Source organism: Sylvia atricapilla, chromosome W (assembly GCF_009819655.1).
Source record: "Sylvia atricapilla isolate bSylAtr1 chromosome W, bSylAtr1.pri, whole genome shotgun sequence".
NCBI classification, from domain to species: Eukaryota; Metazoa; Chordata; class Aves; order Passeriformes; family Sylviidae; genus Sylvia; species Sylvia atricapilla.
Window position 1 is genome coordinate 8,139,901 of NC_089173.1, and position 21,555 is coordinate 8,161,455.

Below are 21,555 nucleotides of genomic sequence, written 5' to 3' on the forward strand. Positions count from 1 at the left end.
GATCCTAATAATGATGAGGGGTTGGGACAATTAAAAACATACCAAAAATTGATAGTAGAAGGGCTAAAAAGAGCAATCTTCAAAACCATAATTTGGTCAGCACTATATGCTCTCAAACAAGGCCCCTCCCAAACACCTTGTGGATTTCTAGATGACCTGCAAGATGCGATGCACCGACACACCACCCTGGATCCTGGATCTAATGAAGGGACACAGCAATTAATAAATTTATTTTTAGGACAGTCTACAAGAGACATCAGGTGGAAACTCCAGAAGATCCAGGGTCCAGACAGCCGGAATCTAGAAGCTTTACTGGATGAGGCCTGAAGAGTTTAATTCTTAATAGACAGCAGAGCAACATTTTCAGTACTAAATAAGGTCCTAATACCTGTAACCAATGACTATGTTATGGTAAAAGGAGCGACTGGCCAATCTGAAAGAGGTTACTTTTGTGAACCACTGGAGAATAAATTGGGAAATAATAAAAAATTCTTCAATTTTTATATATGCCTAAAGCTCCATCTGCACTTTTGGGCACAAAACTGCTAGAGCAGGTGGAGGTAAAAAAAAAAAAAAAAAAAAAAAAAAAAAAAAAAAATCAAGTGTTTCCTGGAGTGTGGGCTTCTGACATACCAGGCAGGGCAAAGAATGCACTATCAGTACAAATCAAACTTAAAGAAGGAGAACAGCCATTAAGAGTTAAACAATAACCCCCAAAAGAAAGAAGATAGAGAAGGGATTAGTCCAATTATTGAGAACTTTCTGATTTTAACACTCCTCTCCTGCCAGTGAAGAAGCCCCACTGCTCATACAGGCTAGTACAGGACTTAAGGGCTGTTAACAAGATAACTTTAAACTTGTATCCAGTAGTTGCTAATCCTTATACCTTGTTAAATCATTTAACTCCTGAACTAACCTGGTTTACTGTTTTAGATTTGAAGGATGCTTTCTTTTGCCCCCCTCTCCATGAAGCCAGCTAGAAAATCTTTGCATTTGAGTGGGAAAACCCCAAAACGGGACGGAAGAACCAGCTCACATGGTGTGTGCTTCCCCAGGGGTACAAGAATTCACCCACTATATTTGGGGAGCAGCTTGCAAAGGACTTAGAGTCTTGGGTACCTCCACCAGGAGAAGGACAGTTGCTCCAGTACCTCCTAATAGCCACCCAGACCCAGGAAACATGCGTGGACTGGACAGTAAGCCTCCTAAACTTTTTGGGCCTGCAGGAGTATCGAGTATCTCAAAAGAAAGCCCAAATAGTGACCTGGGCTATGAAGTGAGTGCTGGACAAAGAACCCTAGGGCAAGATCGCAAAGAGGCAATATGCCAGACCCCAAAGCCTCAGACAGTGAAGGAACTGAGAACCTTTTTAGGTATGACAGGATAATTATGGATTATTTGTTAAACCTCTGTGTGCCTTGATCACGGAAGGAAGCAGAGATCTTCAATGGACAAAACCAGCTAAAGAAGGCCCTCATGTCAGCACCAGCCTTGGGACTTCCAGATGTGAGTAGGCCATTCTTTTTGTTTTCTCATGAGAAGCAAGGGATTGCTTTAGGGATACTAGCACAAAATCTGGGTCCATATCGAAGGGTAGTTGCCTACGCCTCTAAACAGCTGGATACGGCAGCTAAGGGGTGGCCAGGGTGTCTCAGAGCCGTCGCAGCAGTGGCAGTGAACATCCAAGAGGCACGCAAGTTCACCCTGGGTCAGAAGATGTGCTAGTGTCTCACACAGTGTCTACAGTCCTGGAAACGAAAGGGGGGCACTGGCTCTCCCCACAGAGATTCCTGAAGTACCAAGCTATACTGGTGGAACAAGATGATGTTGAGATTGTGGTAACTAACATTGTGAACCCAGCTTCCTTCCTCAGCGGCAGGATGGGAGAACCAGTGATCCATGATTGCCTGGAGACCATTGAAGCTACCTACTCCAGTCGCCTGGATCTGAAAGATACCCCGCTTGAAAATGACTGATGGGAGCAGCTATGTCATCAGTGGAAAGAGACATGCTGGGTATGCAGTTGCCACAAGCAGAAAGGTAATAGAGTCCAAACCATTACCAACAAATACCTCTGCACAGAAGGCTGAGATAATTGCCTTAATTCGAGCTCTGGAGCTGGCAAAAAGGGAAAAGAATTAACATCTATACGGACTCAAGGTATGCATTTGGAGTAGTTCATGCACATGGAGCCATTTGGAAAAAGAGAGGACTGTTAAACTCACAAGGAAAGAACATTAAACACGCACAAGAAATATTGAGACTGTTAGATGCAGTGCAACTGCCTGAAGAGGTAGCCATCGTGCACATCAAGGCACACCAGAAAGTGAGCTCGGAGTTGGAAGAGGGGAACATGCTGGTGGATAGAGAGGCAAAAGAAGCAGCAAAAAGTAAGATAACTGATGATTTCTATTGAAGGTAAGCCAATATACAACAAAAAGGATAAGAGACTTATTAAGGCAGAAAAGGAAAGTTATAACCAGGAGGGATGGGCTGTGACAAAAGAAGGAAAACTTGTAGTACCCTCCTATTTGTTGTGGTCATTAGCACAGAGGGAACATAAGAAAACACACTGGAGACAAGTAACTTGTCATTGTAGTCTTTGCCTCCCAACTAATCCCAAAAACACCCCAAAACCTAAAGTGGGACAAATTGGGAAAGGCTGTGGACCTGGGCAACAATGGCAAATTGACTTTACAGAGCTGCCCAGGAGGGAGGATATTGTTACCTATTGGTGTTAACTGACACTTTTTCAGTATGGCCAGAAGCCTTTCCTGCCAAAATAGCTAAGGCCTGAGAGGTAACCAAAGCACTGTTGCAAGAAATAATACCTCGTTTTGGAGTTCCAGCCACCATATCCTCAGATAGAGGACCACACTTTATTTCAAAAATTGTACAGCAAATAAGCAACCATCTGGGAATAGACTGGGAATTACATACCCCATATCATCCTCAATCTAGTGGCCAAGTGGAAAAATGAACCACTTGAACAAATAGTGAGACTGGGGCAAGAAGCAAATTTGCCCTGGCCCCAGGCTCTCCCATTGGCATTATTGCGAATTTGGACAAAACCAAGGGCAAAAGAGAAACTGAGCCCTTTTGAAATATTATATGGAAGGCCATATGCAGTTCAAGAAGGAACAACACCCATGCAAGTAGGGGCACTAAATAGACAACTCAGAGAAATTGAGAAACGTGTCTGGAGCTCAAAACAGGGAATTAGATGGGCCAGTACATGATATACAACCTGGGGATTGTGTATATATTAAGTCTTTTGCAGAAAAGACCTTGGAACCACAGTGGGAAGGACCATTCCAGGTGCTTCTTACTACCTTCACTGCAATCAAGGTCAAGGAACAGAAGGCCTGGATCCATCACTCCTGAGTGAAGAAAGCCCCAGAAGGAATCTAGAAAATCACACCAGGCGATAATGAACTGAAGCTGAAGTTCACTCTGAATCGTGAATAGATGTATTGACAGTATGGACATTATGTGGAAAGTTGTAATTACTGCAGTAATTCCCTTAACCATAATGAGAGTCAATGCAGTACCTCGCAGGTACAATGTGACTAAAATAAATAGGTGTCAAGGAAGAGCTTATGATGCTTACTCTCGTAAGGCTCTAAATAAGATGCTAAAAGTCACAAATGCAAGCTTGTGGGAAGGAAGAAATGTTTGGGGATGTAAATATGCATTCGTACAGGATGGGTTCCACAAGGCTTACCACCCACCCATGAGATCCATCCGCATTAGTCCTGAATGTTGTGACAAATGCTTGAGTAAATGTCCACAGTTTAGGCTCAAAATCGAGGGGTGTGCAATAACCACACATGATGCCTCAGTGGACCTGATACATCCAATAGTCCCCTTAGGATTAAACCATGAGGGAACTGTATTGTACCCTTCTGAGCACAGGATGTGGGCACGAGAAATTGAAGGAAAATGGCAAACTGTTAATCTAGAGCCCTGCACTGCGAGGAGACAACTAGGATACATATGTGAGGGGACATTGGAAGGTGTCAAAGACACTTGCTTACATACAGATCAAAATATTTGTCACTTTGAAACGCATCCAGGCGAACAGAAAACTTCATTGGTGTATACAGGACAAGGTTGTGTCTGTCTAAGGACAGCGTGCCTCATCTTAAGAATAGCCAGCCAAATTGTAAAGGAGACCAAATTCAATTTGTGTGTTTGCAATTTTGTCAGAATTAAGGAATGTGATTTTTCCTATCGAGCACCTGTAGTATCACAACAATATATAAAGACTAACCTAACCACTGTAGAGAAGATACTGCCTGTGCCCATAGGGATGAATTTGACTCTAGTTGCTCAATTGATGAAACACCCTGAACTGAGAGAAATCTTAAAGGAAATTAGAGAAGGGGGAAAAAAGACATTAATTACAATTCACCATGATACAGAGACCATCAAAGGAGTTTTTAAAAGGTTTGAAGAACATTTGTCTCATCATCGGTGGGATGTTCTTTTTGGGTGGTCTCCAACAGCAATTGGTATACTAAACACCTTAGTCCACCCCATAGTTGTGTTGCTTAATTTAATTAGTATAAGTTTAATTTTATCTGTTACAATACTTGTTTGGAATTGGAGGATGCTACGACGAGTAGCAGCCTTAACCTCACTATCAAAAGCATATGGCTTAGTCTTGAGAGACACCAGCTGTGAGGCTTGGATAGATGAAGAAGACTCTCTATATTGAGTAAAGGAATTTACTCACTTTAAAGAAGAAGTGGGGAATGAGATATTAATTTTAAAGAATTAAGGACTTTAGTTAAAGAATTAGACGTGGACTTGCTGACGTAGACATTGCTGACATAGACTTCCCTTTTACTAAATAGACATTGAAACTTCCTTTTTTTTAACATAAGCCGGATTTAAGGAACCGATAAATCAGGAAACCTGTCAACTTAATCAATAGACTCCAAGAACACAATGTGATCATAAATCAGATAGTCTTGAAAAAACAGGATCCAGGTGTCACCAACACTAAAAGGTTAAAAAGGCAAAGCAAGGAAGACACATCTTACTTCATCATTTTGAGACCCCACCCCCTAAAAAGGACCACCGACCCATTTCAAAGAACAAACTACTCATGCTTAATTGCTTTTTGGCTAATTACCATACGAAGCGGGGAATGGGATGGACCAGAGTCATGAATATGCATTTGTGTTTTGGGTATTCAACACTTTTGTACATAAAAAGACTCTGTGATCATCTGTAAATTGCGCGTGTGTATTTGGGAGCTATCCCTCACGCTGCCCGGCGTCGTAATAAACATACACTTTCTAACTTCAAACTGTTAGAGAGTCTTTGTCCATTACAGTTGGATATTGGTATTAGATCAATATCCATATTTTTTTAACAAATCACGTGGGCGAAGGGAAAGGCAGAGGAGTGTTGTACTGGGGAGTCCTTGTAATCCTGAGCCTAGTCCTGAGCGAAGTAGGGGGATTCCACCCCGAGAACCCTCAGAGGCTGACCCTCATGAAGGAGTGTGAACCATGCCTGGAGGTTACACAAAAGGGACAAACAAGAAACCTGAAGTATCAACCGCATTATGATTGTCCAGGGGATAGGAGAAAGGGATATTGTTTCTTTAATGGTACTCAATATAAAATTTGTGAATCAGAAAAAGGGGTGGTATGCCATGATCCAAGGGCAATTACTAAAAACGGGCAGTCAAAAGCACACGGAATTTACAAATGGTAAACAGGAAAGATACCAAGTATACCTATGTGTGACCAATGTAACCAGACTGTGTGGATAGGGAGGAAAAGAAAATCTATTTTTTGGGGGTACTATCAAATTAATAGACTATGCTATGACAGGAACAAATTAGAAATATGTACTATGGATGGAAAAAAAGTATTGGGTAAAAAAAAAAAAACTAAAACATGAGATCAACATGAGATCAAAACACTTTCAGGAAATGAACCCATACTATTGGATCTCCTCAATCAAGAAGATGATAGGGTGTATTTTCAATTTGATGAGGCCTTCTGTTTTTCAAAAATGAGGAAGGACTCAGCCCTGAAAGTAAGGTTTTGATCATTTCTTTGAAATTGCCACGGAATTAAGTCTATCTAACTGTTGGATTTGCAGAGAATTAAAATCAGCAGAAAAATGGCCATGAAAAGGTGAGGGTTTGACTCCAGAACAACTCCTAAAATGGGACAATACCCAAATATCAAAAACTATTCAAAGACCTGAAGGGTGGATTCTGGACAAAAGAATCATTGGAACGATTTGTATCAGTAGGGAAAGTAAGGAATACACTGAATTGGTAGGCTACACCCCCTGCATATCCACCCTAGCAAGAAATTCAAATAACAAGTCAAAGGTCTGGCAGCCTGACCCCCCCAAAGGGGTTTTGGAGCCAAGAAAAAATGGATAATTGTGAATGGTTTGAGTCGATTTGATTATATTGGTATAAGAGTCCTGGAGCCAACCCTTACCAGTCCTTTGAAGAGTACTGGAAAGAGCCTGAGAAGGTAGACAAAGTAGAAAGTATGGTATCTACTGGATATGTGGGAAAAGGCTTATAGTGAACTACCTCAAAAGTAGAAGAGATCTTGCACTTTGGGAATGATTAGGCCCTCATTTTTCAGTTTTACCCAGGACAAAAGGTAATCTGTTGGGGGCCCCACTATATGAAACCTTGGATAGACAGAAAAGAGATTTGAAAAAAGGCTGCCTTTAGCAGGAGGAAGTCAAAAATGGAGAGAAAAAGAATGGCCTGTCGAAAAAAAAAATAATAACAAAATATTATGCTCCTGCAACTTGGGCAAATGATGGGAGTTGGGGATATCAAACCCCTATCTGTCTTTTAAATAGAGTGATGAAATTACAGGCAGTAGTAGAAATAGTCTCCAACCAAACCTCAGAGGCTTTGGAATTACTGGCCAAACAGCATTCTCAAATGAGGGTGTTTGTGTATCAAAATAGGTTGGCCCTCAATTACTTATTGGCAGAAGAAGGAGGAGTCTGTGAAAAATTCAATGAATCAGAATGTTGTATTAAAATTGATGATTATGGAGAAACAATAAGAGGATTGGCAGCTGAAATTTGTGCCTGTCCAGAAATGGAATTCTATACTTCAGGCCTCATGGTGGGACCAGCTGTTTGGGCAAGGTATCTGGTAGAAAAAGGTAATATTTTTTATCTTATGCTCAACAGCCGGAATCATATTTCTGCCTTGTCTCATCCCGTTTTGTTCGGCTGATTCATTCAGGGGTACAAGGCATGCAAATTCCTGCTTCACCCACTGACCCTGAACTAGCTGAAGACTGGACAGCTTTCCAAAGCATCTAGGTTAATGAAATTAAAAGTGAGAAACAAAGTGGCAGAAGCCTTGGAAAGATTTGAAAATAAAGTTAAAGAAAATGTATCCTTCCAGAAATACTGTGAGATAACGCAGGATGAATGGGACAAATATGACAATAATTGATAAATAGAAAAACTAAGATCTGTAGAACACGAATTTATTGGATAAATAAAAAGGTGGGGGACTGTGGTAAATGTAATGGATAAATTCATGTATCAAAGATTTGGTCTATTAAAAAGCTACTCCAGGGCATCTCCGAGATTCCAAGACCTGTGGTGCAAGCTGTGAAACCACAACATTTGCAACAGAAATGACATAGCCGGACTGGAGATGGCCCATTCATCAAGGATGGGCCTCCACTTAACAGCTGCTTGACATCTGATGCCAATCTTGATAGAGGATCCTGGAGGATGACCAAATCAGCACCCCAAAGACGAGATCCGGGAAGACTATCAAGTCTTCTCACACTTACAGGAACCTCTGACAAGACCTCGCTTGGGAATAAAGAGATACATCAATATTTGGACTTTCAATGGACTTAGCCTCAGGACAAATAAACCGTATAACAACCCTTACACCAGGACATAGGGTGTGTGGTTGAGGTTGGATGGTACCGTTGTTACTGTCACTCTGCCCACCCAACATTCGATCGATGTTGTCCAATTTTATTGTGGCTTTTTAATTGTTTTTTTTTATTGTTTTTTAAATTGTCTTTTTAATTTGTTAAATAAATTCTGTTATTTTTAATTGGCTTCTTCTCATTTATAACACTCCCAAAATCCTTCCACACACCCTGCCACCCAGGAACTGGATGCCTAAGGGTACATTTCAATATCTCTTCACCTAAAGTTTGTTTTCTCTTACACCAGTTTGACACTAGATTCCATAAACCCTATAGTGTGCCAAAAGTAATATTTAAATTACAGAAAATTATTTATAGTGATATTTAATAGCATTGAACAGCTCACTATGGATGAACAAGGACTGAGGGAACCTGCATAATAAAACCATCCACATCAATCCAGGAAAATGCAAGGGACATGTATTCCCTCATCTTCTCCACAAAATAGCTCCTGCAAGACAACAAGGCCACTAATCTAAGGGCAAAGCACAGGGCCATTGTTTATTGTGTCCTAGGGTGATGTTATAATGCTTGTACCCTCAATCATCTCTTCTATGTGTACTGTATGCTGTGTTCTGTACCTTTAAGACTGGTTCTGAGAGTGAGCAGGAAAAGAAGAAGCGCGCAGTTTGTTCTGAAAAACAGCGTTCGCTCCTGTCCTGGTTTGGAATAAATTAGGGAAGAACCTCCAAAAGGAGTCCCCTAAACCAAACCTCCACCACCCCTTCCCCCCCAGCCCTGGGTTCGGGAAGGAAAATACCTTGGAGGAAAAGTGGAAAATCGTTTTATTGACAAAAAACCACTCCTCAACACCAAATAGTGGGAAAAGACGGGTTACTGTCATGATGAGGAGGGTGCAACGCGTCTGTTGCAAGCCCCGGGACTTCTCCAACTTCTCAGGTCAGGTCAGGTCCGGAGCCGGTTCAAACCTTGGGGGGGAGGGGAAAGAAGGAAGGAGGGAAAAAAAAAACCCAACCAAACAGAGGCAGCGGGGGGGGAAAAAACCGGTGGCAGGGGCAGCCAGAGAGCAAAGCAAAGCGAAGCGAAGCCAAGGCCTTTGCAGCCCAGCTAGCAAAAGAAGGAGCCGAAACAGGAAAGAAAGAAAGAAAAAAAAACTGCAGGCACCCGCCTGTTGCTGTTTCTTTTCAGCAACTGTGGAGGCTTGGTCTTCAGAACAGACAGCACGGCGTGTACATTCTGCTGGTACCGCCGGGCCTAGTAACAAGCGCAAATACCAACGTGGCAGACGATTACAAAGGCGTTTATTAACTCAAAAATGTAGTTTATATACTCTGGGGTCTTTACTACGTCAGAGGGGTATTGCTACATTTCCTGGGTTAGAAGGAGGGATGGAAAAGTACTAGCACGTGTTAGTAAGGGTCTACATTCCTTTAGTGATAGCTTATCATAGGGGGGTTGGGGTATGCTCTTTCCTTCCCGTTACAGCCCGAGATCTTCCGCTCGCCTATCCCTATCCAACCACATCTCCCCCCCCCCCCCCCCCGCCCCCTTCCACAAAAGAACGAGGTAGTTACACATATATATATATAGATATAGGCACTAAATGAGGTAGAAGGTTAGGATTTAACAAGGGAAAAAGGAGTTTGGAAACCTGAGTGAGTTTTTTGCCAGACAAGTTTGGAAATCTTGTGACTGGCAATATTCCCTGATAAATTCACAGCATTTCATGTTGGCCTATGAACAGAATGTTAGTCTGATCTAGGCGAGCTTTGACAAATGAGACTATCTTGTTCAGCAGGCATGGTCCGAGGGTAACAGCTAAAAGTAGCATTGCCAATGGGCCTACCAAAGTGGATATTAAAGTGGTTAACCATGGGGATTGGTTAAACCAGGATTCGAACCAGCCTTGCTGAGCTTCCCTATCTTTCTGTCTCTGAGCCAGTCTGTTTCGGAGTTCTGCCATGGAGTCTCTGACGACTCCGGTGTGGTCTGCATAGAAGCAGCATTCCTCTTTCAAGGCAGCACACAGACCTCCTTGCTGCATGAACAGGAGGTCCAGTCCTCGCCTGTTCTGCAGGACCACTTCTGAAAGCGAGGAAACTGACTTCTCCAGGTAGGAAATGGACTTCTCGATCCTCTGCAAGTCTTCGTCTATCGTCATTTGTAGCTGAGACAGACCCTGGTGTTGGGTTGCCAGGGCCGAAACACCTGTGGCCGTGCCAGCTGCTCCCAGGCCGAGCAGCATTGCGATAGTTACACTTGTCAGTATCTCTCTTTTGTGGAGTCTGCTAGATTCTTCGAAAAGGCTGTACATTTCTTCGTCTGAGTGGTACAGGACCCTAGGAACAATCAGAACTTGGACACAGAAGTCGTTAGAATTATCAAACTTGGGAAGAAATACACACGGACTTACTCCAGACCTCTGACAAACCCACATTGCAGACGCAGCTGGAATTACCCACTTATTATTCTTTCTGTTAGGCTTTACAACTCTGGTGCAGACATTCCCTTTTCGCTCAGCTAGGGTTGCATTACCAAAGCATTTGCCTCGGCCTGTGACTTGACTTAGGGTAATACCTCTGCGAGGTGCGTCCCATCTGCACTGGTGAGGTGCATCGGCTGTGGAGTAACTGAATGGGGTGTTTAAGGCAACTCCTTCATAGAAAGGGGGTTGGACATCATAACAAAGCCAACAGGAATTGGTTAGGTTAGGGTTAGATTCGTTCAGGGATAGGAAGGTAGCTTCTAACATACGAAGGATTGGGTCCGGGTCTGACCTGGCTAAACGGTCCATCTGAAAGGTTTTTGCATCGCTAATTGGGATTTTGGTGATGCTTGTGGGTACAGCTTTGGGGTAGGTCATGTTTCTCTTTGTCTGCGTGCTTTTAATTATCTTGTTGGGTCCAACCGCTCGGGATGCTGATGGTTGGAGCCTGGTAATTCGCACATTCACCCACTTTTTCGACCCTTGAAGGACCACTGTCCATGCTTTACCCACTGTCCAACTAGGATGATTGGGCTGCAAGACTGTCATGTTATAGTATATGCATTTTGGAAATTTAGGGATTTTATAGCTGTTTCGGTAGGAGTTTCCATGTACAAAGAGAGGTGTTTTGCAACCTGCGGGTGCCCAGGTGAACTGTAGGAACTTGTCAGGCTCTTGTGGGTCCCACCCAGGCCCTGACGGCCTGGCATCTGTTACTATGGTTTCGCAGTTTCAATGCCCACAAAATCCCCACCCGGGGTTGTTACAATAACTTTTTCCTGTGTTTGAAGCTGGGCACCAATAGGATAGGTACATGTGTGATGAGTGTGGAGAATAGGGATCTACTTTGGTTGTCCTGGAAACAGATCGGTAATACGGAGCACGAAGGATGGAGTGTTTGGTGTGGTGATGTCTCTGAGCACCTTGTCGCTGGTAAGGTGTCTCATGACCCACCTGAACGGCTGATGGTGGGTAGTAATCTGGGCTGGCTTGTCCTCTGGCGACAAACCCCAATCGGTTAGTTTGTACCGAGTTTGTTCCCTTACATTGTTAAAAGCTTTGCTCGGTTTTGCTGTAAACCTCATAAATTCTGTTATCTCTGTTTCCGAATTGGACTCGGAGCTCTCTGTATAACTAGCCGCGGAGCTGTGGCTCCCTTCCGTGTCGGAAGAGAACTGGTGGTAGGCTTCCGGTTTGCCATGCCTTTTGGTCGGGCTCCGCCCCCGTTCCGCCTTCCGCGGGTGGGTTCGGTCGTCCCCTCGGGTTCGGCCCCGTTCCGCCTCCTGCGCCCGGACCCCCCCTCCCCCCGGGGGTGGCGCTGGCACGTTTCGTGGGGGCGGTCCCATTCCCACCCCCTGGGCTCGCCCCCTCCCTTATAAGGTGACATTGGGAGCGGCTTCCGATCGCGTGTCCGCCCCCCCATCACTCTCCCGCGCGTGCGCTGTGTAGACCGGCAGGTCCGGACTTCCGCCGGTCTCCTGCGCACGCGCAGTCGCGGGGTTTCGCGCTTCCGGGTTTTCCGCGCCATGTGGTCCGCCGCCCCGCCCCCGCTCTGGACCGTCGGCGCCATCTTGGCCACATGGCGGGGGTGGTAGCAGCGGGGCTGCCGTCAGCGCGGCGGCGCTGGCTGCCTTCTCGGCGTCTCACGCTTCCCGCGCGAGTTTTCCCCAGAAAAGCCGCGCGCGTTCCTCTGCCTGCCTGCGCCGCGACTCGGCGGTCGGAAAAACCGCGGTTTCGGGCTCTGCCGGGGAGTCGCCGCCCGGCGCGCCTAGCGGGAGCGCCGCTGAAACCGGCGAGGTGCCGCTACCGCTCTTATTCGGACCCTGGACGCGGCGGGGAGGAACGATCGGGAAAACCACGTTTTTTTCGGGGGGTTTCGGATCTGGGGGTTCCCGCGGGAGGGTCTGGGGTTCTCCTGTGGGTTCCGGGGGGTTCAGGCATGCACTCGGGGAGGGGGTTAACGCGTTCGCTTCCCGCATTTCCCCGGGGGGTTCCGCGGCACTGTAGCCCCCCTCCCTCGCTCCCTGCATTCCTCCGGGGTTTCCCACGGTCCCGCGGTCCCCTTTCCCCGGCTGCGTAACGGCAAATAAACACGTTTTTGCAGCGTTCCAAGTTTCTTGTTCTTCTATTGCTTTCCGCAACGCTTTCTCAACTTTTCCCCATGCTTTTAAAACTTTTCTGCTGCCGGTGGCTTTTGTATCTTCAGCCAGGGCAGCGGTATATCTCTCCCACCCCTCTGAATTTAATATATTTATGGGGCGTGAAATCGCGCCTAAATCCGATAACCTTGCAATAGCAAGAAATAAGTCCCTTTGGTCGCGCTGTTTCCAGTGGACCTCCATCAGACTTCCGACCTTCGCTAAGGCTTCCATGCCGTTCGCGGGTCCCTTGGGGCGTCCCCCTTTTTTCTTCTCCTTCGCAGTAGGTCGGGCCGGTCGCCACTGCCCGCTGTGTCCTTTCCTGTTGGAGTCCAGGACATCCCCTTGGATGGCCTGGGACCTGAGGAAAGGAGTTTGAGCCCTGGACAGGGGGGTGTGGAGACGGTCGAGGGGGCTCGGAGACCTTGGCACAGAGCCCAGGGAGACACCGGGTTTGATTTTGATCCATGGGAAAAGCTCTCAACATTGCAGAAGTAATTACAAACTCCCAGGATGTGAAAATTGTAGTCTAGCACAGTAGATGATGTAGAATTTAATAGTCTTAGAATTTTTAGAATAGAAGTAAATGGGGACAAGATGGTGGAATTTGGGTGGTACCTTATGTACTTCTCCTTCTTCCTCATCCTCCATTTTCTGGGGCGGTGATGGCACAAAGTAGTTAGAGTAGATTGGACCAAAGTAGAATGTCACTTCTGGTGTGGGCACTGGGCATTGGCACAAAATAGTAAATAACTAATACGTAATAATCTGTATAAATGTTAGGGGACGTCCCATCTGTGGGGCAGTCACCTCGTGTCCCAGCTGCTGTCCAGACCTCGGCTGGGGAGCAGAGAAAATTTTGAGATACCAAATAATAAACAACACGAGAAACCTGAAAACAAACCTTGAGGACTCTGCTTTCTTACACGGACGCGACTCGGGGCTTTTTAGAGGGCCAAGGACTTTAAACCACCTAAAGCTCGGGTGAGGAAACCCCCCCGACATCTGGCGTCCCTGGGTGGGCACCGAGTGGGCACCTCACCGAGAATTGGCTTCACTGGGTGCTTTCCAGTGAATGCACAAAGCCCTCTAAAGCCAGGAAGAAATCCAGAGAAGACAGGGGAAGATTTGTGGCCACAGCAGCTGACTTCAACTTCGCCTCGGACAGACGAACTCCAAGGGCCCTGGATTCGTCACCCTGAGATCTGCTGGTCGGTGATCAGGACACCTCCAAGACAAATTTGAAAACACCTGCACCCTGTTCTTCAGTTTTGGTGAGACCGGTCAAAATTTAGAACACATGGGGGTGGGAGTCTCCCAGGAACAACTTAAGATCCTATCCGTTTTACGGGTGGTCATGTCTGCACATCCTGCAGGCCTTCCTGAAAAGGAGCTTCAAGCTCTGCTTTTGTGGGTTCGGTGTAACTTTCCACATTGTGAAACCCACGTCCTATTTGAGCCGGCATTTTGGCAAGAGGCAAATAGGGAGTTGTACCACAGGGCAACTAAAAAGGATAAAACAGCTGTGAAGCTATTGCAGGCAGGGAGAATCATGCTAGAAGCAATTTCACGTAATAAAAAGGCAGTTCCTCCTTCTTTACAGCAACGGAGGGCTGCGCGGGAGGAACACAGCGATGTTTCTTCTGTTGAACAACAGCCAGCTGCTTCTCAGCAGCAGGCAGATCCCATATCTCCTAGTGAGAATGTGGGAGGAGGGGATAGCCAGCCGCTTCCCCAGGTTATAGCAGCAGGAGAGAGCCAGCAGCTCCTCCAGGATGAGGCACATAAATCACAAGAGCTTATCTCGGAGCCTCAAATTCTGAAACCTGATTCCCCGATGCCAGTCCCGGGAAAGAAAAAAATTGTACTTCATCCTAGCGATCAGGATAGAGACATGCTTTCTTTTGAAGCATGTCCCCTGGACATGGGACAATTGCCCCAGGGGGGGGGAACGGGAAGATTTAGATCGGATTCCATCTAGAAGTCCGTTTACCCCTCCCCAGACACCGCGCGAAATCGCTTCGCCATCCCTTCCTCCACTCGAGCAAGGACAGACACAACAGGGGGGAGGGGGAGTGAGCCAAACCCCAGAGCAGCAGGGAAAACAACCCCAAATCGCGCCGGCGGCGGGAGATAACACCGCGGCGCAAGGACGCCAAGGCGATGCGAGTCAATTGCGCCGGGAACAATCACACGGCGCGGACGCGGAACGTGACGGGGGCAGCAGAAAAACACACCATGTCAGGGGGGCGCGGATCGCGGGGAAAAACAACTCGCGGGCGACCGTCGGGATTTCGCGGACCGCGAGACTGGGACAAAGGGGGAGGAAAAGCCCGTGCCGGTAGTTCGGCGTAGGGTGATGATGGAGGCTACGGGAAGCGAAATGGACAAAATTGTGTCCACATCGCAAGGTGTGGGCAGAGAGCCAGGAGGGGCGGCGCAGACGCAGGCGCAGAGCCGTGCACTGCAAACCCCAGAGGCGCTCGCGGCTCACGTTGGCGCAGGCGCAGTGGGGTGGGATGTATCCCAAGCCGCAGTCTCGCTGCGGGCGGGGTAAACCCCGATGGCGAGCGGGACGGGGCGGCCCCCGGGGGCGGGTCGAGAGGGAAACGCCTCCCAGGGCGGTGCCGGGACGATGCAAGCGGGATCGGAGCAGGCGGGGGCGGTGCAAATGTTGATGGGGTGGGGCCAGGGCGGAGAATTTCTCCAATGGGCCGCCTCCTCACAGCAGACGTCACAAACTATGACCCCGCCCACGAGCGGCGCCTCAATACCAACACAGCAACCTCTCAATGATTCAATATTGGCTAGCTCGTTCAGGCACATGGGTGCACATCCAAACATCACTGCAGTGTATCCCAAAGATCCAAAAACGAAGAGTTTATTACAAGCACAGCGTCTTCTGTCACAAATAATTAAAGAAATCCCAAACAAAATATCGATCAAGCGTCCGGTTGTCGCGATGCCAGCGCCACCTAGTGGCGGGACTGCACAATTACAGCGGCCACGGCGACTGCCTCACCCAGCCATGGGAGCAACAGCGCCACCGAGTGGCGGAACACCCACATTGCATCATTTTTTCCCAGTCACATATAAAAAACAGATTTATTCTCCAAAGCAACAATTCCAACAAGAACAAATGAAGCCGTTGTTAACTTCAAAAGATCATGCAGCAACTCAACTGCAACAACAAGCATTTGCCACAAAGGACAACATAATTCATATTACTGCTTCACAAGGCATTCCTTTCAAATCAACAACTGCATGTCCTTCATCTCAAGCTTCTTCAATTTTATTATCTCAAGATTTCATGAAACAAATTTTTCCTCAATTTAAAGAAACAGCTTTGGAATTCAACCCAGATTCAAACATTCAATTCCCTCAAGTGCTCCTTCCACCAAAAGGCAATCAAGCTCCTCTTCAGTTAACTCCACAGACGCTTTCTTCAGTTACCTTCCAACTATCTGATGACTCAACCTTTTGTCTTGGTAATGCTGCACAAGGATTGCGTACTGCACAACAATCTCAGCTTTTTACCCCTCAACTAAAAGGGAAAGAAATGTCAAAAAGAGAAATATCCCTCAAAGATGAAGAGATCACATCTCAAAAAAATGAGAACAAACAACTAATAAAGGCAAACTCCGGAATAGAAAGAACAGTGTCACAATTGAAATCACAACAATTAATTCCTTTTTTTGAAAATTCACAGCTGTCTAATGCACAAATATCCAGTGCAACAGACTGAACTGAGACAAAAAAAGAAGTATTAAAAGAACTTAGTTCAACAAACAAAAGAAGTTTAATATTGCCAGTAGCATATAATGCACAAAGACAAAATGCAAAATGGGAGAGATTGGATCATGATATGGTCAAAGACTTGATAAAAGCCATCCGTGATAATGGATTGAGATCCCCGTACTTCAAGCAACTTTTGAAGGCAACATTTAATACATATGATTTAACACCTTTTGATCTCAAATCCATTGCTTCGATGATTTTTACAGATTCACAAATCCTTATCTGAAAAACAAAATGGAGAAAAGCTCTTGAAGACCTCAGGAGAAGATATCAAAGAGGATCAAATGCAAGTATCACTATGGCAAAAATGGCAAGTAATCCACCAAATAATGAGCCATGTCGTCAAGCAAGAAATTTACCACGAGAAGTGTTAACAAATATAAAAGAAGCCGCAAAAAAAACAATCCTACAAATTTCACCAACAAGAGTTCCAAAAAGTATTTATACAGAAATAAAGCAAAGCACATCAAAATCTTTCTCCTCGTTCATTGATCGTCTCACACAAACAATAAACAAGCAAGTCAATGATGAGGGAGCGAAGCCACATCTGCTTCGAAGTCTTGCATTTGCAAATGCCAACACAGAGTGCAAACGTATCATCAGTGCAATGCCAAGTCAGCCTTCCTTAGCAAAAATGTTAGAAGCATGCAGCAAAGTAAGAACACCGCAGCATGTGGCATCCATTCAAGCAAACATCTTAAGAGAACGTCTAAAGAAACTCATTGAAGCCCAAACTAAAAAGTTCCAAGAGGCTTTCACAACTCTTCGACAAAATGATTCCACAACAAAGATGGTGGCAAAACTTATAAAAGCACAATGTTACAAATGCAACAAACAAAGTCACTTCAAGAGAAACTGCCCAAAGCACACAAAAAATGCAAATTCATCAAGTGTTTACCCAAAATGCAGAAGAGGAAAGCATCATGCAAGCCAGTGTCATTCTAAAATGGATGTGGATGGAAACCCTCTGCCTCTTCCGAGAAACTCCAAAAAGAGCGCAAATCGTCAGCGCGCGACAACACAAGTGATGGCGATGACTCAAAGTCAAATTCTGCAAGTGGGACAGTCGTCAGAGAAAATCAATCCGACGCCCTCAGCAGGACAATGTGCAGGATCCCCAGTGATCCAGACCTGCTGCCACCAGGTGCACAATGTGACTTGGCAGCTTCCAAAATAGTATGCTTTTTAAATGAAAATCATGCAGTGATACCAACAGGAGTCACTGGAACTTCATGGAAAAGTCAAGAATTTTTAATCATAGGTAAAGAAAGAAGCAGCATTTTAGGTCTCATCATTTATCCTACAATTGTTTGGGCAAATTGCAATGAAGAATTGACAGTTTTGGCCAAACCTCTACAGCCACCATTGACCATTCCTAAGAACACATCAATTGCTAAAGCCATTGCATTGCCATCTCACACCACAGAACAGGTCATGCCAGTGTTCCATCGACAAAATTTCCCTTCGAGTGAACATGTGGAAGTTCATGCCACATGGGTGAAACACCTAGGTCGAGATCGACCCATCATCACATGCTCATTGACTTATGGTGAGAAGACAATCACGATTGATGGAATGCTCGATACTGGCGCAGATGTCACAGTAATTTCATACCTTTTTTGGCCCAAAGAGTGGAGCCTGATTGCACCTTTGAGCTCACTCTCAGGCATTGGAGGAAATTCTGTTTGTCCACAGAGTGAAAATGCAATTCTTGTTTCAGGACCAGGAGGAAAAACAGCAGTCATTCGTCCATTCATCATACAAAAACCCATCACAGCATGGGGAAGAGACATCTTGGCACAATGGGGCCTGAGACTGGAAGTGGATTTTTAGTGGGGGTCACTGTGGCACTCACCACTTTGAAACTGATCTGGAAAACAGACAATCCTGTCTGGGTGGATCAGTGGCCCCTTGAACGAAAAAAGTTGAGTGCACTTAAAATTCTGGTCAAAGAACAGTTAGAAAAGGGACACATTAAACCAACGAATAGTCCCTGGAATTCTCCAGTGTTCGTAATTCGTAAGAAGGCCTCAAGTTCATAAAGATTGCTTCATGATCTCAAGAAAATCAATGAGATCATTGAAGAAATAGGTCCACTTCAGTTGGAACTTCCAGCTCTCACGATGATTCCTAGAGACTGGCCGCTTGTGATCATTAATCTCAAAGACTGTTTTTTCAATATTCCACTTCATCCAAATGATGCTCCTCGATTTACATTCTCTATCCCAAGCATCAACAGACAGGAACCTCTGCAAAGATACCATTGGGTGGTCTTGCCCCAAGGACTCAAAAACTCTCCAACAATCTGCCAATGGTTCGTGGCACGAGCTTTGTCTCCAGCGTGGAAAAAATATCCGGAATCAAGAATCATCCATTACATGGATGATCTCCTCATCGCAGCATCAACACAGCAGGAACTGCAGAAAACTCGTGACTGCGTGATTGCAGAAGTGCAACGTGCAGGATTGGAAATTTCTACCTCAAAAATTCAGGAGATTGCACCATGGAAGTATTTAGGATGGAGAATCTCAGAACAATCCATAAGACCTCAGAAAATTCAAATTAGAGCAGAAGTTAAAAATCTGCAAGATCTGCAACAACTTTTGGGAGAAATCAACTGGATGAGACCAATCTTAGGAATCACAAACGATGAACTTACGTCGTTGTTCAATCTTTTAAGAGGAGACAGCAACATAAAATCTCCCAGAACTCTCACGCCAGAGGCTCAGAAAGCCCTTGAGAGAATTGCTGAAGCTCTCCAACACAGACAGGCACATCGTTTTGTAGAATCATTACCATTCTTTCTTGCAGTGTTGGGAAAAAAAGTACAATTGTATGGTTTAATTTTTCAATAGGATGTGTCACAAGCAAACCCGTTGTTGATTTTAGAATGGATCTTTTTATCTTACAAATCTCCAAAAACAATCCTCACAAGTTTAGAAATGATAGCTCAAATCATCATCAAAGCTAGGTCCAAATTGCTGACAATGGCAAGCAAAAATTTCACAACAATTTACTTGCCTTTGAAAAAAAAATATTTTGATTGGGCATTGCAAAAGTCAGAAGACTTGCAAATTGCATTGTTAAATTATCCTAGCACATGTACAATTCATTTTCCAAGTCATAAATTGCTAAAGGCAAAAATAAGTTTCAAAGAAAAACCAAATATAAATGACGTGCTGTTAGATGCAATAACTATATTTACCGACGACTCAAAAAAACCTCACAAATCGGTAATCACATAGCAAAATGTGACAACAAGACAATAAAAAGCAAATATAAAAACAATACAAAATTCACCACAAATAGTAAAATTAGCATCAGTGGTTCGAGCTTTCGAACTGTTCCCTCAGCCTTTTAATCTAATCACAAATTCAACTTATGTAACAAACGTAATCAAACAGCTTAAAGATTCACTTTTAAAAGACCTTGATAATGCAAATTTATATTCATACTTACTTTACATAAAAACCTTACTACAAAAGAGAAAACATAAATATTTTGTCTCCCACATCAAAGCACACTCTTCTCTTCCAAAATTTTTAGCAAAAGGCAATACACAAGCAAACAAATTAGCCATGCCAATTTCAAACACTTTGCCAAACATCTTTGAACAGGCAAAGCTGAGCCATGCATTTTTTCATCAGAATGCTCAGGCATTGATGGAAACTTTTCGTATTTCCAAAAGCCAGGCAAAGGAAATCATCAGTACCTGCCCAGACTGTCAGCGTGTGCAGCCTCCTGCATCCATGGGAGCAGTCAATCCAAGAGGGTTGCACAGTCTGCAACTGTGGCAGACAGATGTCACCAAATATCCATCTTTTGGCAAATTTAAAAATATTCATGTTTCTGTTGATACATTTTCAGGTGCGATTTTTGCATCACTGCACACAGGTGAGACGGCACAACACGCTTGTCGGCATTTTTTACAAGCGTTTGCATCATTAGGTGTGCCGCAAGAGGTCAAAACAGATAATGGTCCAACTTATATAGGGAAAGTGCTTGACAAATTCTTAAAGAAATGGGGTGTTCATCATACTTTTGGTATCCCGCATTCTCCAACAGGTCAAGCGATCATTGAACGAACACATCAGACACTAAAATCCCTTTTGGAGAATCAGAAAAGGGGGGAGACAGATGCAACACCACACATGCGCTTGAATAAAGCCTTGTATGTGTTGAACTTTCTAAATGGCTCTTTCGCGGAGCCCACTCCACCAATTATCAGACATTTCTCGGACAGTACAAAAGCGAAACTGAAGGAGAATCCTTTAGTTTTGGTCAGAAACCCAGATACAGGACAGGTTGAAGGACCATTCAAATTAGTAACTTGGGGCAAGGGTTATGCTTGTGTCTCCACAGGAGCCGGACCGAGATGGGTGGCAGCGAAGAACGTGAAGCCCTACCGAGTCCAAGTGCAAGCAGACGCGGACCCCAAGATTGGAAACAGGAATGCAGGCACGCAGACGTGAGCGGATGTCAAGACAGCGGACGTCCCCTGGTTCTACGTGCAAAAGAGACTTTGGGATTTGGGTTTTCTTTGGGACTTGGGTGGTGGTGCATTTCAATGGTTCCCAAGGGAAAGAGGCCTTTGGTGATACACGTGTGCCTCATTCTCTCAGTGATTGTTTTAAGCAATGCGGCAGTTTTGCCCATGGCTCAGCCAAAGGAAAATGTTTGGGAAACTCTGGCCAATGCATCAGGGTTGGACACCATCTGTTTAACTCACTCAAGACCAGGAAAACCTTTTTCAACATGTTTAGTGGGATTGCCAGTCAACAAATGGCCGACTCCAGAAAACATCCCTCCAGCGATCTTAAAGGTCATTTCAAATCCAGTAGACAAATGGGATGTTTGGACGAGTTTCCTTCCGGTGGCTCCTTTTGAACCACAGGAATTGGAAATTCTTGGATCGGTCAGAATGAAGTTTTGTGTAAAGTTTAATTATCCTGGAGTGGCGGGAAATAAAACAATAGACGTCACTCCCAATCATGTAATTTATAGAAATGCATCATCTTGGTGTAACTACACTAAGATGGTGAGCAGACCATCCAACCATGTTCCAGTGCAATTGCCAAGAGGAATCTTTTTTATCTGTGGGGACAGTTTGGCCCGCAGTCCCTGCAAATGTCAAAGGTGGTCCATGCAGCATTGGAAGACTCTCATTGTTAACACCTAACATAACATTGTTGAGAGAGCAAGAACA

General features: G+C 45.0%; 1 long non-coding RNA gene across 1 annotated transcript; it reads right to left on the reverse strand.

Annotated features, from left to right (window-relative positions):
• Window positions 1–7,488: 7,488 nt before the first annotated feature.
• Window positions 7,489–15,045, reverse strand: LOC136373306 (uncharacterized). The gene is made up of 2 exons (XR_010745623.1): window positions 14,789–15,045; window positions 7,489–7,839 (listed from the first exon to the last, which is right to left on the reverse strand). It is a non-coding gene; the product is annotated as an uncharacterized lncRNA (long non-coding RNA).
• Window positions 15,046–21,555: the final 6,510 nt, after the last annotated feature.